This window comes from Lissotriton helveticus, chromosome 8 (genome assembly GCF_964261635.1).
Source record: "Lissotriton helveticus chromosome 8, aLisHel1.1, whole genome shotgun sequence".
Taxonomy (NCBI): domain Eukaryota; kingdom Metazoa; phylum Chordata; class Amphibia; order Caudata; family Salamandridae; genus Lissotriton; species Lissotriton helveticus.
In genome coordinates this window covers 964,822,557-964,846,139 of record NC_136069.1, presented here as the reverse complement: position 1 = coordinate 964,846,139, position 23,583 = coordinate 964,822,557, and the positions used below count along the sequence as shown (strand labels likewise).

Below are 23,583 nucleotides of genomic sequence, written 5' to 3'. Positions count from 1 at the left end.
GGTTTTACCAGGTCGATGGATACAACTCGGTTCTCCTTTTTACCAGCAAGGGGCGGTAGTACAACTGATCTTGTTCCGTTGACAGCTAAGACAGGTACTGCTTTTCTGTAAGAAGGCCCAAATTCCTTCTTCACCGCGATCTTCTCTCTGACCAGATCCCCAATATTTGGAATCCAGACAGGCCTTTCTGGGACAGGTGGTTTCTCTTCAGTGGCTGTTGGCTGTTGTTTTAGCTTTATGTTGCTCAGGTCTTTTCTTGTTTCATTTAAGTCCTGTAAAATAGCCAAACGATCTTTGATATCAAAGCATTTTTCTTCTACCACTGAAGTCTGACTATCAAGGTCCTGGATATGCATTCTAGTCCCGAACAATAGTTCGTACGGACTGAAAGCTTTTAGAGAATTTTTTGGCAGATTGTTAAGACTACGTTGGACACTTGTTAAATGTTTGACCCACCCATCACCCAAACCTAATACCCTTGCCGTTATAGATTGCTTTATGTCTCGGTTTTTTCTTTCCACAATCCCGTTTCCCTCAGGATGGAAGGGACAAGAATGCCGCAATGCAATGCCCATGCTGGACATGGCCTCCTTATAAGCTCGAGAGCTAAAAGCAGGACCGTGGTCAGAATGTAGCATGCCAATTGCGTATGTGCCGACATAGACTCGTAAATCTTTTATAACAGTTCTGGCGTCAGCCGAGCGCTGGGGCCACATCCAAATGAATCTCGTGCATGAATCCACTGCGACCATGATATATTTATAGTTACCATCCCTTTGTAAGGGACCACAATGGTCCAGGTAAACGCACGCTAATGGTTTATCCGAGATTAGAAGGGGTGTTTGTGCCGGTCGTTTCACTGTCGAAACTTTCGTCCTTTGGCATATTTCACATTCTAGAACATAGTTCCTAGTTTGTTTTCTCATGCGTGGCCACCAATATCTCTGTTTTAATAATGATACTGTGGCGGAAACACCAGCATGTGCACAAGCGAGCCCTTCGTGTGCCGCTGTGATTAGTCCTAACCTATGTTCCATGTTTGGAATTGCCCTATCCCCCACTCCAGGTATTCGAGCAAATGGAACGTTATTCGCATCAGTTATGTATGAGTACTTTACTGGAAAGCCTTTCGGGAGTGATTTTATCTCATTTTTTACTGTAGCACTGACAGCTTGCAATATCTCGCTGTCTATTTTTGTTTTTGACCGGGTGATAGCAGCTACGGAAGCCGCTTGCACAGCTGCCTATGCGGCTTCATCAGCCAATGAATTCCCCGCAACGTGAACGCCATCACGTTGATGACTCAGTGTATGTATCACGTGAGTCTTTTGTAGTTCTTTCTGTAAAAGAACCACTTGTTCCCAAAGCGTTTATGCTTGATTGTGCCACCTTTTGCATCTTTGAAACCGTTTTGAACCCAGTTCTGCAAGTATTCATTATAAGACTGAACACAGTAATATGAATCGCACACTATGAGTGTGGGGAATTCGCGATCGGTATTTTCAAGCGCCATCTTAAAAGCGAGTAGTTCAGCTCGCTGAGCTATACGATCTCCTAGAGATTGCGTTTTAGTGACCAGTGGTCTAAATTTATTTTCGTGCCAACGACCTTTAACAATCGCGCACGCAGCACTGTAAGCTTGTTTACCCCCAACTGCGGGTTGTGCTGATCCGTCTGTATATATTATACAGCCGTAATGTTCTAGAGGCAGGATTTCGGTTGGCAGAGGACATTCATATTCATATTGTAGAAATTCTTGTGTTTTCAAATTAGGATCAAATTCGTATACTACGTCTGTGGCAGCAAGAGAATTAACCCATTGGATCCATCTTGGATGTAGTGCTTTAGCATTCGGAATGCTTGCCTTTGTTACCGCTTCTAGGGCTGGTATTGGTGTAACGATTATTATTCGTTTACCTTGGGCAAGGGCTCTTTCTTTTGCTACAGCAGTCTGAACAGCAGTTAGAATTTTTTCCGTTGAACTAAATTTCATTTCAGCTTTTGTGTACAAGTGTGATTTGTAAGCTATTGGTACCGTTTCTCCCTCATTAGAGGTCAGGTACGTGAATCCGCATCTTCCTGGGATGACTCGGATTACAAGGTTGCGTGTGTTATCGGGAGTTTGCAATTTTGTTTTAGCTAACATGTCTGTTTGCAATGATCTCAAAATTTCTGTGTGTTTTTTATTCCAATTGATTGGTTTAAAATCAGGCTTTATTAGTTCATAGAGAGGTTTAACCCTCTCTGCATAATTTAGAATGTAAGTTCTTCCGAAATTCAGGAAACCTAGAATTGATTGTAAGTTTTTTAGCGTTTTTGGTGCTTGGAGTACAGCGCATTTCTCTAAGAAATTGTCTGCTCGGCTTTTGCCTTCACTTGATAATTCATATCCTAAAAACAGGACAGTTAGATGGGCAATTCGTGACCTTTTAAAGTTGAATTTGTAACCCTCTGCTGCGAACCCAAGTATTATGGTGTTCACTCTTTTCAAGTGAGTATCCAAGTCATCATCTGTTAGATAGATGTCATCGACATAAGATAATGCCTCATCATCATACATTTGTAGTAACTCTGTTACCCTTGCTGAGAATAATCCTGGGCTATTCTTGAACCCCGGTGGGAGTCGACAGAAATTTTTCTGCGAGCCCATTATTGAGAAAGCGGTCAAATACCTGCTTTCCGGTGCTATGTTTTGACAAAAGAATCCATTAGAGATGTCTAATGTTGTTTTGTATTTTTTGCGCACGATGTTATTCATTAGTGCTGCACTATGTTAGTTTTGTACTGCAAATGTCTTGCAACATGAGTTTAGGTGTCTGTAGTCCAAAACTAGACGGTATGAATCATCTGGCTTGGAGACAGGAAACAAAGGATTGTTCATTTGCGAGGTGCATGTTTCAATCACCCCCTGGTATTCAAGTTGATCTAAGATCTCACTGCCCTGTTTTTTAGCTTCTTGCTTAATTGGGTACTGCCTTTGTGCAGTTGGTTGACATTTTAACTGGATTTTGTGAGGAGGAGAGTCCTCATCCCATCCAACATGATTTTTGTATAATGCAGGAGCTTGGGCTACTGCCCACTTTCTTGCATATAATGCCTTTTTATAAATCGAAATATGATTTGAGAAGGCAGGCATAATCATTTCTTCGCCATGAGGGCACTCCCTGACAAACTCTGGTGGCCAGTCTTTTTCAGCTAAAAGGATATCATAGCCTTTGGAAAGGTTATCCCAAAATAGACCCCTTACTTTCCTAGTCTTATCTCCCTCTATACGTAATGTTATTTCGTATATTTTATGAGGTTTGCTAACTCTGGTATCTGCAGTTTCCACCTGAATGTATTCATTCGTGTCCACTGTCTCCAGATGATTCATCAGGATCTTGCAAGCTATGCTCACTTCTGCTGCGCTGTCTAGCATTGTCTGGGCCCACTCTCCGTTTTTCCGTTGTGTCCTCAGGATCCTCGGCATGTTTGATTACTTTAATACTGGCTACCTTCTTTTTTGGAAATTGTAATTTTTTACTTTGATGAGCAGGTTCCTTGTCTTTGGACTTGACGTGCTCTTCCCTGTGTTCTGACCGTCCTCTTCTTTCCGATTTCTGCGAGGAATTCTGAAAAGATCGAGAGGGACGTGTATCAATATCTTGATATCTATCAGGTTTCTTCAAATTATCCCTATTTCTAAGGTTGTATCTTTTCTCAGAGGGCTCCCTCTGGGGAGACTTGTGTCCTTGGTCCGGAGATCTTTCTCTCCGCCGAGGAGACCTTCCTCTGGACTGGAATCTTTTTTCTTTGGGAGTGGATTGTTTATTTCCATCCCAGCTCTTTTTTGGAGTGTTTAGATTATTTTTAATAAATATCTTTTCAGGATTTTCAGTTAGTTGGGGTTTTACCGGTTTCCCACCCAAACTATCTCTTCCTAGTTCTTCCTAGGATTTTTCTATGATTCTGGCAAGTTCAAATGGTTGTTCTGCTATATCTGTTTCTTTCAATTTCTGGCGGATCGCCACAGATGCTGCTTCTCTTTTTATGTTGGCTAATAATATAGCCGAGACCTGCTTGAAGTCTTTCAGTAATTTCATACCCAGAGTTAAAGCAGGTTCTGGACCGTATTCATTTTGAATCTGTCCTAGCACATCTGGTATTACCGCCATGGACGGAACACCATGTGTTTTTGTGTAAATGGAAGCAAAGACTGTGCCCCAAGTGTCACAGTCCTCTACATGTGGTGCGATCCCCATTGGAAGACAGATAGTCAGGGTTCTGTGTTTCTCAGTAGGGGTAGTATCCAGAAATACTGCCTCTATTTGAGTGATTTTTTGTGCTAACCAGAATGGAATTTGTTCCCGTTTTATAGGTACTTTACCCAGACATGATTGTATGTTCTGTGGTGTAATTTTGTTTGTGTTCCCCTGATGAGGGGTCAGCTGTGGAATGTTAATAGCTGGTTGGACTGTTGAAGTCCGCATGACATATTGGACTAATTGTCTATGTATTTTAATCAGTTGTTTTAGCTGTGCTAAAAGTTCCCGGTCTGACATTTTTTCTATGTCAGGATGTGGTGTGTAGCTGGCTAGAACTGGCCACGTTGCTCCTGGTCTACCTAGTGGACCGAGCCTGGTGATGTGATTATTATGTTATAGGGCGCCTTTAAACCAGAGCAGGTGCTCTTGGTATTTTAATGAGATTTCCACCTCCTCGAAAGGAGTGTACTCTTCCGGAGGTTCCTCTATTTTGTAATAGTGGAATTCATGTGTGACAGCGTTTGCTGCTGGAAAGTTTATCTATGAATAGAATACCTCTGTCTGACGATATTCATGGGCCGCAAATACGAATACGACTATACCACCTCTCGATGTTAGTCCATTCTCTATAAGTTTAAGAGTTATAGTTTTTCTTATGTTGACCGAATGAGTATAGCATTCGGGTCGTTCTGTAGGAGACTTTTGTCATCCTCTAGGAGTCGAGCTGCTATTCTAGCTGCCTCCCTTTCGTCTTCACTTTCTGACATTTTTACTAACAGAAAGGTTTTTGTTGCAGATCAAGTTTCAAGGAAACAAAGATTAGGTGCACAATATTTTGGAACACTGTATCCTGCAACGTTGACTAAACCAAAAACTATACATAGAAATCTCTTCCTACTAAGTTCCGGCGGATTCTACCCTTTTACCCACTCCAGACGTCTTTTGGAGTATTTACGGGAGAAAGGGTCTGTGTGAAAAAGCACGACTGAGTTACTCTAACGTCTTGCGTTAGATTTATCGCCTTACCAAATGTTGTGCACCATGTAGTGTAGTTCCTATATTCTCAATAGGCTCTGCGCATTGGAATAATATATTCAGCAGTGTAGACGTAGGACTGAGGTTAACTAGGTCTCTACTGACTATATTAGACTTAAGGTTTGCCAGCTAGCTCAGAGGTCACTAGAAACTTTCTCGAATAAACGAGGAGGAGTTCAACCTCCCTGGATAGACAAGAAGGGATTAGCTTCTGACAACAGTAAAACATGACAACTTTGCTCTCCCTGAATAAGAGTGTATCTCTAGAGTCGTGTGAATACAAAAGACAGCTATTTCACTCAGTCAAATGTGCGTATTTAGTTTCACCAGAATGCAGAGAAAAGAGAGACGGGCGTTTTCAATAAAAGGTGTAATTTATTGAGCAGTCTTCTTCCTCATGCAAGAGAAATGAATTGCCACGATTGCAATACTCATAGTAAAGTAAAGTGCGTACAGTAAAAGGAGGATTATAAAATAATACTGTAAAAGCATTCATATGGTTTCTGAGCCATATGATACTTTAAAATAGATAAAATATATACATACATATATACATTGACTAATCGTACTCAACTGGTGCTTCTAAATACGCCTACCCCGGTGTACCTGACCTAAGCCTAATACGTGGGAAGGAGTAAGTAAATAGCAGTTTAAGTTAAGTTTGTTTTGCCAAGAATCTGACTCAAGAATTCTCTTCAAGGGTTTAGTCAGTTCCGTACCTGGGTTAATAGAAAGCAGGAGGTCTGGTATCTCCCTCTCAGGACTCGATATCCCAGTCACCCGCAAGGGTAGGCTGGAAACGCCGGAGCTGGATTTTCTCAACAGGAGAAAAGACAGCGTCTTTCTCAGCGCGTCAAAAGGGAGGGGCAGCGTCCGTGGGCTCTCGCATCAGCTGGGCTCTCGGGCAAGTAGATAGCTGCTCCAAAATCACCACAGTGTGTTTGCTTAAGGCAACGTTGGTATATTTATACCTGAAAGGTGCCTGGGTTTGACGTAAGGTTGAACATAAGACGTCAATAAAGATGTCACTAAGAACTGGCCGTTCTTACAGTGCTTTACAGGAGTTCTAGGACAAAATCAAAACAAAGGCAAGGGGGATTTCACAGGTTGCTGGAGGCTTGGTTTTGTTTAGAGAACTCGGTGTGCTTTCTAGGGGGCTGGAGGAGTAGTCTTGCTTAATGTGACAGCATGTGCTACGACTGAATTATGAATAGGGTTTTTATGCCGTTGTATGGATATTATTGATTATAACCGGACAAGGGTATAAAATAGAAATATCGATTCAGGTCCCTAGATAAACACACTACAAAAGCAAATTGAGGGTTCAGAAAGAGGGGGCCCTGAAAGCCGGAACTCCACACTAGCGCAAAGACCCGGAACAACAAGGGGCCTGTCTGAAAGAAAAACTCAGTGCCTCCACAAAAACTGGAAGCAGCAGCAGGACTGGGACATTCCATTTAAAAACGCATAGAACTAATACATTGGAACTAAATCACTTTCAGGGAGTGTCAGGACCCGTGGCCGCACAGCTGCAGCACCCTGCATGATGCACTCGCCAACCTTCTCTCAGACTGAATCACTGACTGGTCCCCCGCTCGGCCGCACCACTTTGCGCAGGCAATGATCAACATCACCACGATGTCAATGCCTCTGATGCGCGGCGGCCATGAGTGTCTCTGTGACAAAAATTAATCAGTCACTGACACTGGTCTTGATCTGGCCGCCGTCCCCGCTGGTCCAGCAATGCTGCGGGGGGAGGGGAGTTATTCTATTGCGCGGCAAGGACTTGATTCTCAGATTGAGTCCCCCGGCGTTTCTGTTCTGACCTACCTCACTTCCATTTCCTTCAGGACGTTACGAGGCACTACGGCCTCCAGATTTGACCCAGCAACCTGGGAAATCCCCCTTGCCTTTGTTTTGATTTTGTCCTAGAACTCCTGTAAAGCACTGTAAGAACGGCCAGTTCTTAGTGACATCTTTATTGACGTCTTATGTTCAACCTTACGTCAAACCCAGGCACCTTTCAGGTATAAATATACCAACGTTGCCTTAAGCAAACACACTGTGGTGATTTTGGAGCAGCTATCTACTTGCCCGAGAGCCCAGCTGATGCGAGAGCCCACGGACGCTGCCCCTCCCTTTTGACGCGCTGAGAAAGACGCTGTCTTTTCTCCTGTTGAGAAAATCCAGCTCCGGCGTTTCCAGCCTACCCTTGCGGGTGACTGGGATATCGAGTCCTGAGAGGGAGATACCAGACCTCCTGCTTTCTATTAACCCAGGTACGGAACTGACTAAACCCTTGAAGAGAATTCTTGAGTCAGATTCTTGGCAAAACAAACTTAACTTAAACTGCTATTTACTTACTCCTTCCCACGTATTAGGCTTAGGTCAGGTACACCGGGGTAGGCGTATTTAGAAGCACCAGTTGAGTACGATTAGTCAATGTATATATGTATGTATATATTTTATCTATTTTAAAGTATCATATGGCTCAGAAACCATATGAATGCTTTTACAGTATTATTTTATAATCCTCCTTTTACTGTACGCACTTTACTTTACTATGAGTATCCAGATTTGACCCAGGCTCCCTGGTGTACCACAGCCAGGAGCAACCACTGCTGAGGGCCTTGTTAATTGGAGCACAATCAGTGAGTCAGTCTCAGTGTGGCGTCACGTGCATCTGAAAGCCGCATGGCGCCAACATGGGGCTGGCTTCCGGGCAGATTTGTTACAATGTAGCACTCTCAGCCGCTCCAGAGCTGAGAGCAGACATTTAACTATTAACTTACTGAGCCCAGCTGCTGGCAGTACGTCTGCGGGGAGCAACACAGCCGGGCGGCACGCACTGGCACCCTGCTTAGCATAGAGTTTCAGAGTGGCATTAAATGTGTGACAATGCATTTCAGTGCAGTGATACGGAACACCGCACTGAAATGCATGAGCGTCACACCTGATGCGTGATACTTGGCAGGCCTGCATCAGTGAATCACCTTGGCACCCCTGGTCATACCCCCCACGATATAGCGGCATGGATTAGAAAATTTAGCGGCACAAAAATGGAAATTTAGCGGCACAAATATAAACATTTAGCGGCAATTTAGCAGCATTTTATTTGGCGGTTTTTCCTACAACAAACACAGATATCTGTGTGTGTTGGTCCCTGGTGTGTCTGTGGTCTGTGTGTGTTAGTCTCTGGTGTGTTTGTGGTCTGTGATGTTTAAATGCTAGTGTCTGACCAGATAGCTTAACAAGGGGCATTGATGTTTGATTTTGTCTAGAATGTTCAGACTAAATCGCAGGAAAAGAACAGAAAGCGAAAACATATGAAGATTCCATGTGAAAGTACAGTGCAGCACAACAGCAGCATGTTTATATAGCAGTGCGCAAATGAAAATGCGGCCTACAATGTGCACAAATAGGCTAACATGGGGAAAACTACAATGGGCCATGCAGGAAACACATGACACTGGTAGGTGTCTTGTCTAGTGCTTGCCGATCTCGATGCTAGGAGCCTGATTGGTAGCAAGGGCGGCTGTACACCGCAAGCCCGATACTCCCACACTGTATCTGCCTCTTCAGTCAGACTAGTCTGCAGCATCTTTTCATTTTATGCTGTCAGTCACAGTACAGAAAAGGCTTCAGCTGCACACTTAGATGACCGCCTCCCTATTGGCATTTGTAGCGTTTTCCCAATGAACACACCACACATGGATGGAGCTCTGTAACAGACGTTTTTATTCTTCAACAAATGATCACACTCTGTATGCATTGCATCAGAATTTTCATAACCGCACCATAACACCTCCCAGAAGACTATGTAATTCCTGTTTAGAGTCCGCCCAGAACCGCGAGGGTCCGAGCAAACATATCAAAGACACTACATCATTGATCACAACTTTCCCAGCCTCTAAAAATAATGCAGGTTGACCGCTTTAAGGAGCTGGCCATGTATATAATGGGAGAGTTTGATCTGATGCTAGTGTTTGGGGAGATGGCAGCTGCTGGAGAGAAGGTAAAGATCAGAATGCTCCTACCCGTGGCCGCCTCTCCAGTCATACTGCTCTTCCCTGCCTCACCTGTAATATTGAGTGGCCCAAACTAAGATGGCCAGAACTCCTCTCAAATGAGAAGGCCCTTCATGGCAATTTGAGTCACTTTCTGTAACGTTCTTTAAAGAAGTACATTTCCCACTCTTTTCTAAATTAGACCAGGGTTGGGGAGATCCTGATGGACACCAGGATATTGTTCCTGATGTTGGGTGTATTGGTGGACAAGATCTGTTGCCTTCTTTTTAATTCTGCACAATGTTATGTCTCCTGTATAATTGTGTCCTGCCTCCACATGGCCCAAATGCCACCAGAGATGGTGAGCTTGGCAACCAGATGGGCAGCGATGCTGGCGAGATGGTTCTGTAAAAGATGCAATGTGCAGACTGGTAAGGGAACCAGTACAGTTCCATCAAGATGGGGCATTGTGATTATATATTGTTAGGCCATGGATGAGATGTGCTAGGGTAGGATAACCTTAAGGGGCTGGTGTGGAGTCTGAGAGGCCGCAGAGCAGGGTGTTGCCACCATTTCCAGCTCTGACGTAGCTTTCTGAGAGCAAAGGTTTCGCTCTCTTTAGCAGAGAGAGTTGCTGCCAGGCCAGGTTCTGTCAGAGGGGCTGGGCTCACGAAAGCTGGAGCCCGACCAGATGTAAAGGCCTCATCCCTTCCTGTCCATGCAGGGAAATAATCGGCTGTTAGAACTAATGACAGGATTTCAATGGGTGTAGGAGCTTCCTTTCCAGCTAATTAAATGTGAAATGCTCTTTGTAAACACCCAGGCTGAAACTGCTGGCTAGGGTGGACCCAGGTCTCAAGCCCAAGGGCCTGAAAACAACCTTATTTAAGAAATGAGCTCCTCTTACTCATCTTTCCTGTGTTTTTGTGATCAATTTACAGCTCATCCGTTTGTCCCTCACCGTATCCCACCCCTTCCCTCTCTTCCCTGGCCACTGCAAATGTCTGGAAGGGAATTTTACAGCATGCGGCGCTTTATATGTCCCCCAGATGCACTATGACAGCTGATTTTAGCAGCCTGATATACGATATAGTGGCGGATGAGCGTTTCTTTTGTTTTTTGGTCTGCATATCCTTTGGGAAATGTTGGCATTTTGGATACGATTCTGTTCCTACTGGAAAAGGGGCATGAGGTGTTCCATCAGCAGCACATTTATCAGCGGGGTTTACAAGACCCTCTGCAAGGCAGAGGTGGTTCTGCATCGCCCCACGGGTGAGAAATCTCCTTACTTGATTTATGACGACCTTTGTTCAAATCATAACAGTCAGTGACTGAAGCTGGATTTTGGTGATTCATACCAGAGGACAAACATTAATGGACATCATTTAGGTGTCAGAAAGTACACAAGCCCCTGCCCTTCGGTGACCCTGGCCTCAGGATGTAAAACTATGTTTACTTTTGCAGTTTCCACTCCTTCGCTACCCCCAGCCCACCAGCAGCTATTAGGAGGCTGAGCAAAGGAAGGGATGAAGGGTCAATTATGTCATGTTACCTGAGTCAAATTGTGTGTGATATAACTTCCGCTCCCTCTGGCTGGTGCAAGTGTGAATCTGCAGATGGAGCATTGTGTTGATCACAGCTTGATTACTGTGATGGGATCTACCTGGCCCTCCCCACCTAACCCCACAGCATCTTAAGAAGGCAGCAGCACGACTAACAACCAGGACCTCTTTTAGAGATAATATCAATAAAATGGGGAAGCTACAGGGGAGGGTGGAGGAGGATGGAAACAGAGAGAACCTGAGGTGAGTTGCTAGAGAATCAAAAAATGCAGGGAAATGATGAGGGCTATTGTTGGAAGAATGGTGTTTCGCGGGCACTTTTGTAAAAATCCCGCCATTTTTACAAAAGTGCCGATTTCGCGGGCACTTTTGTAAAAATCGCTGCATTTTTTCAAAAGTGACGATTTCGCGGCAAACCGCGAAATCGCGGAATCCTTGAGGGTCTGCCTGGTGAGTGTCTGGCTGTGAGCCAGTTATTGCATTGTGTGCGGTGATGCGGAACACCGCACTGAAATGTGTGAGCGTCACACCTGATGCGTGATACTTGGCAGGCCTGCATCAGTGAATCAACTTGGTGCCCCTGGTGAGTGTCTGGCTGTGAGCCAGTTATAGCATTGTGCTGAGAGGACGGCCCCACCCCCCCCACCGAATTAATTGACAGCACCTGTGTGTCAAACGTAAGTCGCAGCGCGGCAGGAAATTGCGTCGCCAGCCTGGAGCCAGTACGAGCATTGTTACATTGACTGCAGCAGACTAGCGCTGCCGCGTTCTCACTCAGCCATGAGCTGAGAGCAGCCATGACATGTAATTAACTATTTGTGAACTAGAGCAGCTGCTGGCACTGGCAGCACATCTCTCTGAGCAGCAGGAGCCATGCACAAGCGCCGCCGGTGGCGCGAGCTGGCGAATCGGCAAAATGCGTGACAATGCATTTCAGTGCGGTGATGCGGAACACTGCACTGAAATGCGTGTCATACCTGATGCATGATACTTGGCAGGACTATTTACTTGTGGTATAATTGCGGCACCCGCGCTTTACTTTTAATGTTATAAGTAAAGCGCGGGTGGCGTGATTATACCAAAGGTAAAGAAATAGATTATTTTTTCTATTTCATTACTTGGTGCCGCGATTATTAACCGGCACCTTTCTGCTGAGTTGAGGAAGACGCTCTGTAATGTGGCCTGTAGGTTATTCCTCATTTCACTCTCTATCTCACTTTCCCTGATTTACAGCTCCACATAACATGAACACTCCCTGCAGACAGGAAATGGTGAAACATAACTGTCAGAGGTCAGCTACATAGCAGATTGTCGGGCTTTCCTCCAATTTGCGCTTCATTTCACAGGGGGGTTGATTGTCAATGCAGGTGAATGAGCCGTACTAGCCATGGCATGTGTGGACCCCAGGGCCAGGGTCTTGATACCCCTTGTTTTACTTGCTTTTGAGATTCAATAATGGCGGATGCATATCTTCCCTATAACACGGCCCACCCAAATCCATTTTGGTTTTTTAAAATTATATTTTTCATGTTGCAAATTGGCAGTCCGTCTCTGGTTGTGGGGAGGGCTTCTTGGTTCCTTCTGCTGTGTCAGAAGGCAGACACACTTGTATAATAATTTTGACACGGCAAACTCGGTCTGACAGATTTTTCCTATGTGATGTAATTAACTATAATTTTTAGAGAGACACGTGCCGGATAATAAACTGCAAAAATAAAATGTACCAATCCTATTATATCTAATCTGTTTTCCTTTCAGCGTCTTTACAATTTATTAATCCGACCCCCCTCTCTTTATTGGTGGCTCTCTTTCCCTCTTGGACCAATGAGAGTTGAATGGGTGGGCGAGGTGTGTTTGCAACTCTGCTCCACCTAATATGGTGTTGGGCAGCCATACTATGATGGAATCAGGAGACTGGAGTTGTAGGCTGCTGGTGCTTACTGTGCTCCCAACAGGCCCAATGACGCCCGCCCCGCCCCCTGAGCTGCTGGGCTTGCAACTCTAAGATCTCCAAAGTGCATCCTTCATTGGGGTGTCATCTGTGTGCCCCTGGGTGCTCCTTCAGCCTTCGCCTTAATGGAGAGGGACTACCTAATGCGTCCTGGGCCTGGCTGGGTTTCTCAGGAGGTGGTCTAGCAGCAGCTTGCCGGGGACTGGGGCCCCAAGATGAGGGGCTATTGCAGCTGGAACCACAGGAATGGTGAGGGTATTGGGGACTGGTGACTGAGGCTGTCCGAGATGGCATGGCTATATCACATTTGCAAAAGGACAGCTTTGGACCAGCCCTGGGATACCTTTGCTGGTGCTGTGGTGGTTGTTGATGGCAAGTTGGCTCCAAGTACTCCACCTTGGCTCCTAGGCATCCTGGCAGCTCTGGCAGTGGTCATGCACATGGCTTGCAACTTAGCTCCTTAAGCTTAGAACTAGTAGAGCTGCATGTACTGCACTAATGTGGATCCCAGAAAGAGCGATGCAATGCAATGTGACTGGAGCGACTGCAACGATGTGGCACTGTGGCCCTCGTTGCCACATCAATCCTGGCAGTGGTGGCCAATGCAGCAGCTGATATCCTGCTGTACCTGGCACTGGGTTTACCAGTGCCTGCCATCTTTTTGGCAGTGGGCTGTCTCTTGTTGCCAGGTGAGCTGGCTCCAGCAGCTCTCGGTTCACACTGTGTCCTAGAGTTGAGCGTCTGCACCCTCTGGCTGACATTTGTGTATGGTCGTTACTTTCCTTCTTTCTTTTCCAACTTGGCAAACTGCTGAATCTGGCCTTCCGTCACAATATCAGTCCATGCCTGCTGTCAGATAAAGTGGTGGACATGATGCACAATGGTGAGTCTTACAACGAGTTTGTGAAGGAGGAGTTCAGCAAAGATGCTCTGAGGAATATGACTGTGAAGGGCACCCTGATGCCGGGGCAGAACTGCTTCATGCTGAGTGCCATGCGTGACTTCAGCACCTTGTCACAGATCTTGCAGAGCGGCTATACTTGCATCTCTGTCTATGAGTGAAAGAGCTATAAAATTGTGGACATCCTCTATGTCAAGGGAATGTCTGACAAAATATCGAGATTCACAATATCGACGTACAAAAATATCGGAGCAAAAATATCGAAATCAAAAATATCGGGTTCCTATACTTAACTAGATATATACACAAATATCGATTTTTTAATATCGATATACAAAAACATTGTTTACTTTTATATCGACTACATTAACATCGGAAAACAAAAATATCGCTATCTACAAAAAATAATGACATTAACTATAATATCGACATCAAAAATATCGTGCACTTCAATATCGGATTATCAGCTATATCGACTTTTTATATGCATCTGTTTGCATAATTAATTAACGTTTTATATGTTTTCACATCTAAATAAACACACAATACTTAAATTAATACTATAGACACACTATTAATTTGTCAAAAATAACCTATTGGTATAATTATATCACCTACACATATAAAAATATTCTATACTACTTTGTATAATTTTATAATTTGTTTTTGTTTTTCACTTCTATTACAAAGTAATCACAACTGAAATTCAAATATACTAACTAACCAATCACAAACCTAATTTTTTAAATGAACCAATAGCAAAGTAATTACTACTGACACTCCCCTATATAAACAATTAAAATCTAAGCACAAACTACTTGCCAAAAGTCACTGAAGGAGATTCATCTCTATCCGAATTGCTGCACAACAACTAGAAGAACCAGACTATCAACCTACTATCACATCTTCTAAGTAAGTAAATAAAATAGAAAATGCATTATTTGCTAATACTACTTACTTACCTGCTAAATACCCAGTGCCCCTTTGCTATTCATACTACTTAACATGCTAAATAATTATATGAAACTATTTTTTTTAGATACAACGAGTACTGAATATTCTACTCAAAATAACTGTGAACAAACCCTAGGAATACAGATTCTAATAACTATGTAAGTAATTTCACATTGATTCATTATGTGCACATAAATCTAAACACACAGAAATAATGACTTTTGCCCCACATATTTCTTTTTTTCTGTAGATTCTACTACTGAAAACTGCACTACTAATGAACTAAGGACATCAGTACTATTTCTCCAATACATTTTACTACGTAAGTATTATGCAACTGAAATAAATGTGGAAAAACAATACAAACATTTAGAACTGTTCTAATTATGTTCTATTATATATTGTTTATTTACAGAGCAAACACAACGAATAGATATACAGACATAATACAGAACTCCACATTCTGAATAATACAGATAATAATCACAAAGTAAGTATATTAAAGAACATAATTACCAGATAATCTATTAAAAAACATACCAACATGGTGATTATTCTAATACATATGTTCCTTTTTTATTTAAGATAACACTACAAACTACTCTCCAGAAGCTGAAGAAACAACTATACTGGCAAAGACCAACCTAAAAAAATATGTAAGTATCTTCACAATGTGAATCATGAAGATACACTTTTGTAGTAGAAATGAGCTCTAACATTGCAAATGTACCGAAACATTAATTAATAATATACTACTTTCATGTTTTTCATAACAGCTACAACAACATCACAAACAATTATCCCCAACTAAAGAAGCAAGCAGCTCCTAATTGTGCTGTAAATTCAAAAACACGTAAGTATAAACATTCCTACTTATCACTAACATAGATTATTTATCACATTTAATTTGACATTAACTATTATATATACATTTTATAGATATACAAAGTACAAAATGACCGAAGGAGCCGAATTTGTGACCAGCCAGAAAGGAAAACTATTACTATGCTACATGGGTTACACTTATACACAAGAAAAGCAATATGGCATGCAAGTTAATTGGAAATGTTGTAAATATTATTCTAACAAGTGCTATGGCAGAGCAACAACTAAAGAAGCTACAGTACTGTATACTAGGGAACACAATCATCCACCTAATGTTACTGAAATAGAAGTTAGAACAGCTTTGGAAAATATAAAAGAAGCTAGTACAGGTTCCCAAAAGCAAACAAATGTCATTTTAAAAGAAGCCATTCCTAAAATCCCAAAAACTGCCACAACTCAAATGCCAAATATCCTCTCCTTAAAAAGAACTATAGTACGAACTAAAAAAGCTACTACTTCTACAACACCATCTCCCAGAACATATCAGGATATAAATTTAACTGCTAACCAAATAATAACTTTAAATAAACAACCATTTATAGTTTACGACAACGAAAACAATGACAAAAGGCTTATAATTTTTGGTACCAGTATGAATTTAGTTAAACTGCAGCAAAGCCAATATTGGATGATGGATGGAACATTTAACATCTGTCCCAAACCATTTTTCCAATTATACACAATACATGGCCTCTACCACAACTGCAACATACCTTTGCTATATGCACTATTACCAAACAAAAATAATTCCACATATATGGAATTAATAAATATAATTAAACAAAAAACTAATGATTTTTCTCCTGAAAGTATCATTCTTGATTTTGAGCAAGCAATGCTCTCAACTATCATAAAAATCCACCCCCATACCTGCATTCAAGGCTGCTATTATCATTTAAACCAGTGTTTATGGAGACACCTTCAAAAAACTACCCTAAGTGTCGAATATGCTACAAACTCATCTTTTGCTTTCCAAATTAAAAAACTCATTGCACTTGCTTATGTACCTGCAACAGACGTAGCTGAACACTACAACATTCTTATAGACAGCCCCTTCTACAAACAAAATGGAGCTAAATTAAGTCCATTTCTCGACTACTTTGAAGACACCTGGGTAGGCAGACTCCACAGATCTGGCCACAGACGAAATCCCAAATTCCTCATACCCTGGTGGAACGTTTACAGAAGTACCCTTAACGGACATTCAAAAACTAACAATGCAGTGGAAGGTTGGCACAATGCATTTGTACAATCAACTGGCAGAACCAAACCTACTCTAGAACATTTCATTAAATGCCTACAGAAAGAACAGAGCTACCAGGAATTTAGAATGGACCAATCTGTAACTGAACTTGTCCCTAAAACATCAAAGCAAAATAAACAAATGCACAAGTACCTGGAAGAACAAGTTAAACTTTACCCTAGTACAAAAGGCATAGAATACCTAAATATCATTGCCAAAACACTACTCTAATTAATTCCCAAAATGTTATAAAACACTAAAAGTATCACCTAAGTATGGAAAAATATGTAACATGAGCTTCTAAAGTATTTAATGTATGCAATATATAGAGATATTATTATAATATATGCACACATTAAAACTAAATAACAAGTAAAAAACTATTCCATAATAAAAATAACATTACCCACCCACACAAAATAAGAAAGCAAGGACTTACTAATCATGTTGTCAATCCAATAACCTCCTTGTCCACCAAAGTAATCCAGGTAGTCCCAAATTAACCCAAAAAAAATGTAAAAATACAACTGTTCCAAAATTAAGACATCCACGTTATCCAGAGCCATCGAATAAGCATAAAAAACCCGAAAAATTTGAAAAATAGAAAGAATCGCTCCAGCAAAACCGAAAAATGTAAAGAAGTGTTTGTAAAGCAGTGTTGAATTAAACAAACACTTCCTTTAAAAAAAACGGAACTTCCAATGTAGCGTACACCTATGACAAAAACATAGAAAACAGACATTCCCACCCACATTAATTAGCTAGTAATTAGGTACAAACATATTAAAATAGATGATTTCACTTGTAGATATACCGTAAAAGACTAAAATTCACTCTATATATAATGAGTTAACTAACACTACGTGTATATACCATAAGTAATTATCTGTTTTCGAAATCTAAAACATACCTCCCTCACATTCAACAACACAAAATATAAGGTCACTAATCTCAAAACATCATTAAAATACACATAAAACATATAAAATAAACCTTACCTGAAGCGACGTGAAGTGTCTCCCAACCGCGATCAGCCCTTCTTCCAAATAACCCAAAATGACCTTACCCGGTTACAAAATAAAGCACCCAAATGCAATAAAATAGTCCCAAGTATAAAATATAATATATATACTTCACTAAATATGCAAAAATGAACATTAAGTTTTTATTATTGTAAAGAAATATTTACTTTAATCCTACAATGATTTGATTAACAAATATGTAAATGAATGTAATAAATACATATTATGAAAAGAATAATATTTATATTAACAATGTATAGAAATATAACTACATTGTCGAAAATTATAATAATAGAAAAATGTGTTAAAAATATGTGACTTACATAATAAATATTTTATGTATTGAAATAAAGTGTAAAAAATACTTTTGTTATTTCTACATTTCTTTATGAAATTACAATATGTAAGAGATAATAAATAATATTCATTTTGTACAAAAAGTATGAAAATAATAATGCTTCTGTATAGTTGCTTATCATTGTGTTTATAAAATATGTTTATAAAACCAAATGTAATAAAAAGATTTCTGTAATGAAATAACATTTTATTTGTGAAACATAAATAAAAATAATGTTTCTACAATCATGTTGAACTATTTGTATCATTATCTTACTATAATGTAACAATCTTATCAGAAATTTTGCACTGTATATTAAATGTGAGTATATGTTGGTCTCTAATAATTTAATTATTACTATACCAAATCCAGCGTCCATTAAATTAAAAATGACCCTGAACCCAAAAAATACCCCTTTACCCAAAAACTGAAAACTGACCCTGAACCCTAAAAATACCCCTTTACCCAAAAACCCAAAACTGACCCTGAACCCTAAAAATACCCCTTTACCCAAAAACTGAAAACTGACCCTGAACCCTAAAAATACCCCTTTACCCAAAAACCCAAAACTGACCCTGAACCCTAAAAATACCCCTTTACCCAAAAACTGAAAACTGACCCTGAACCCTAAAAATACCCCTTTACCCAAAAACCCAAAACTGACCCTGAACCCTAAAAATACCCCTTTACCCAAAAACTGAAAACTGACCCTGAACCCTAAAAATACCCCTTTACCCAAAAACCCAAAACTGACCCTGAACCCAAAAAATACCCCTTTACCCAAAAACTGAAAACTGACCCTGACCCCTAAAAATACCCCTTTACCCAAAAACTAAAAACTGACCCTGAACCCAAAAAATACCCCTTTACCCAAAAACTGAAAACTGACCCTGAACCCTAAAAATACCCCTTTACCCAAAAACTGAAAACTGACCCTGAACCCAAGAAATACCCCTTTACCCAAAAACTGAAAACTGACCCTGAACCCTAAAAATACCCCTTTACCCAAAAACTAAAAACTGACCCTGAACCCAAAAAATACCCCTTTACCCAAAAACTGAAAACTGACCCTGAACCCTAAAAATACCCCTTTACCCAAAAACTGAAAACTGACCCTGAACCCAAAAACTACACCTTTACCCAAAAACTGTAAACTAACCCTGAACCCAAGAAATACCCCTTTACCCAAAAACTGAAAACTGACCATGAACCCTAAAAATACCCCTTTAACCAAGAACTGAAAACTGACCCTGAACTCTAACAATACTCCTTTACCCAAAAATAATTATTATTATGTAATTACAAATTAATTATTAATTAACAATAACAATAAAGTTAATATATTAGCACATTAGCTGTAAAGAAATAAATTTAATTATTAATATTATTATTTCCAAAATAATTTACAATAAGTAAAAAATATATATTAAACTAAATGAAGCTAATTATTATAATTAACTAATTTATATTAATTAATTACCAATTAATTATTATTTAAAAATATGTAAAAAATTATAATAATTAATTAACTAATTAATAATAATTAATTAACAATTATTTATTCTTTAAAAATATATTCAAAATTATATTAATTAATTAACTAGTTCATATTAATATTAATTAATTACCAATTAATTATTATTATTATTTTATTACCAATTTTTTATTATTTAAAATTATGTCCAAAATTATATTAATTAATTAACTAATTAATAATAATTAATTACCAATTATTAATTTTGTACAATTATGTACGATATTATAATAATTAATTAACTAATTAATATTCATTAATTACCAATTAATTATTATATAAAATAATGTACAAAATTATATTAATTAATTAACTAATTAATATTAATTATTTACCAATTAATTATTAATAAAAAAAATTACAAATATATATTAATTTATTAATTATTTTTAAATTACTTCCCACCCTTATCCCCTATAAACCCAATAACCCGCTCCTAAAACTATATGTTTTTTTAAAATATTTTTATATTAAATATATTGTAATTTTTTAATATAGACCTTTTTATCAAATTTTTATTTACAATTATTATATTTTTTCCTACACTATTTATTTTTTCCATTACTACACGATATTTTGTATTGTCGATATTTTGTCATACGATATTATTTTTTTCGATATTTCTACTTACTTACCTATTACGATATTTTTGTATCCGATATATTTGCTTCCCAATATTTTTTAACTTCGATATTTTAACTTCGATATTTTGTCTTTCCGATATTTTATTTTCGATATTTTGTCTGTGTACCATGTCAAGGACCTTGGAACGGTGGATCCGATGACTGAACGCCACTCAGCACCATCACCAAGTTCTACAACCACCCACTGCACTTTGTATTTAAAGTCACCAAGCTCGATACCGTGCTGGAGGAGTTCAAGAGAGGTGAGGCCAAAATCTAGGTCTTGTAGACCCGCACATTGATCACCAGGATTTGCTTATAGCACGGTTTGGTGTTTGAGAGCACTGGATGCTATTTACTTTTTACTGTACCTTTGCAATGGCCAGCCAATTAGTTTCAGAGTGTTTTGCAAGCTAAAGCTTCTGTGCCTACACAACACTACTACCCACCCCATTTTTAGTTCGTAACCTACCAAATAGCGCAGCTGTCTGGTTTGCTAAGACTTCTTGGGGGCATTCAGAAAGCTTCACTGGAATGCATTTGGTCCATTGTTTAACAATGGCTTTGTTGTTTGTAAGTCACATATGCTTGGTTGCTGACTTTATTTGTTTTAGACTGTCCAGCTAGAGTTTGTACCTCCAGTGACCCTATCCTTTCACCAGGGTTCAATTTCTGCTTTCCACTCTACACCACTCCAAGCCCCTGCACTCCACTAAGCACCACTCTAATCTGCACCACTCTACTCTATGCCAATGCCCTCCATTCCACTGTACTTCACTCCAAGCAAATGCATGCTACACCATTCCATTCTAGGCCTCTCCACTTTACTGTGCACCACTCCACTCTATGCCACTCCACTCTGCAACACTGCACTCTAATCGGTACCACTCCATTCTGCACCAGTGCACTCTATGCCAATCCCCTCTACCCTACTCTAATCTACTCTATGCCACTGCACTCTACCCTGCACCACTTCACTCTATGCTACTTCACCCTACTCTGAAACAATCTATGACCTGCACTTTATGCCACATTGCTCCATACCATTGTAATCTATCTGCACCACTCCACTCGGCACCACTCTACACTATGTTATTATTTGCAACACCAATATCTCAAACTTTCGGTAATGCGAGGCCTATTGCATTGCAAATGCTTGTTTTTTTTTTGCCACAAGCAATCTGCTTAAAGTAGAACAATTCATAGAGAACAAGAATTCTTTTAAAAAACTTCCAGAGGAAATATTTGACCTTGCCCACATACACAAACAGTTTTATATAATTTGACATGAAATGGTTTCGGGCCTTTTTGGGTCTCGGCCTGCCAATGCGCATGCGCATTGCTGGCGAGACATATAGAGGGCCACCAGCAATCCTACCAAGAGGGTTTTGGAGTGCGGATTCTCCCCAATGCATGTGAGGCATTCAAGCACGAAGCTTCGCAAGCACGCACTTGGCCTCACTTCTCGCTCACACCCCTTATGCTCGTTCCCTCCCACCCTTCTGACTTCAAAGGAGCGCGCGCTCGCCATTTGCTCCCCCGCCCCCCCCCCATCAAACGTGAAAGGTCGCACACCACCATTTGGCTGCCACTCCCCCCCCACAGCAATGCCGAGAGCTTGTTTTCCGCTGTCCCTTTGTCCCCCACCTCTCACGTTCTTCTCTTCCTTGTCCATCCGCTTTTCTTGTTTTCTCTCTCACTCTTCTGGTCTCTCACTTAATGCCCCTTTATCTCTATCTCTTCCTCCCAACCCATCTCTCCCTTTTTCTCTCTTTCCCAGTCTCCATCGCTCTCCCATTTTTTCTGGAGTTTTTTTTTTAATATATAGCGCGAACTCGACTGAAAGATATAGGCGCGCTTTCTTTACATGAGCGCACAATTACATTACACAAGATCACACACTTTCATGTTTCTCTCTCTCTCCTCCCCCCTCGTTGTCTCTTTCTCTCTCTAACTCACCCACCCACACTCTTTCCCCCTCTCTCTTCACTCTAATATATCACTGTACTACCGAAAGTCCCTGTGAAGCACATATGTGAACGTGCATGCACACACACCTCCCCGAGGGCTCCCCTTTGCCAATTTGGTCACAGTAAATCCAACTTCCATTCACCTGCTGTGCCCTGCTACATCTTGCACAGCTTGGCACGTGGAATGTGCAAACTAGCTGTATTCCTCTAGCACCCGGCACCCTATACACCTAAAAGGGCGACGCCAAACCATGAAACGTAGCCCCATACCATCCTGTATCTGCTTACAAGACCAGACTGCAATTAAGTGTCAATGGAAGATCTTGAAAACTGAATGACTGCACACAACAAGAAGCTGAACAGGGAGACACCATACAAAGGTCAGGCATGCAGCAACGACACAGAAACTCCTATCGGAGGGTTTCGAGAGCCTTCTCCAGTGGTTGAGCGCACTGTTTATTAGGGACAAATGCCTTCAAGCATCCCAGGGATTTTTTTTAATAATGCCTCCTTGGATATTTCTATGGTCCCAGTCCTCCAACTACTTGCAACAGACTACATTGTGGCAGCACCATTTCACTCCATACCGCAGCAAAATGTAAAGATGTCCAAATTAAACAAACGCGCTGTATTTCAGGTGCCTGTAATTTCACACCTGCTGCTTTTGAAAATGCGATCTGTGTGAGCGCGAAAACTTTCCTTCAGCCCATGCTAATTAAACCCGATGCATCGGCTAAATAGCAGGCGTGCTTACACACAACTTGAAACAGTATTGTCCATGACAATATAACTTTTCACACATGGGGCTGTTTTCGGATGTATACGTTTGATCTGCAAAATTTACTAAACCTATGGACTTTGTTTCAGAAAACGGGGCAACGGCCCACACCCATTGAAACACAGCAGCAGGCCCGGCAAGGCTGGACAGCCTGGGTTTAATCAGCTGCATTACTTCCCGCTGGCTCCAAACTCGCAAAAAGGAGTCTCCAGGCACCTCTGCGCTGGCCTCTCGGGCGCACTCACATGCCACCTGGGTACAATCTCAGGCACATTCACATGCCTCCTAGACAGAATCTGATGCGCTCATACCCTTACTAGACACAATCATTCGCATGCACACTCACACTATGCCTGGACACAATCTGATGCACACTTCACCTACACACACAATGCACACTCACACTGTGCCTAGACACAATCTGATGCACACTTCACCTACACACACAATGCACACTCACACTGTGCCAACACAATCTGTTGCACACTTCACCTACACACACAATGCACACTCACACTGTGCCTAGACACAATCTGA

General features: G+C 40.9%; 1 pseudogene; it reads left to right on the top strand.

Moving 5' to 3' along the window:
• The first annotated feature begins 12,724 nt into the window (after nt 1–12,724).
• On the top strand, nt 12,725–20,578 carry LOC144773194 (metal transporter CNNM3-like; annotated as a pseudogene).
• Nucleotides 20,579–23,583: the final 3,005 nt, after the last annotated feature.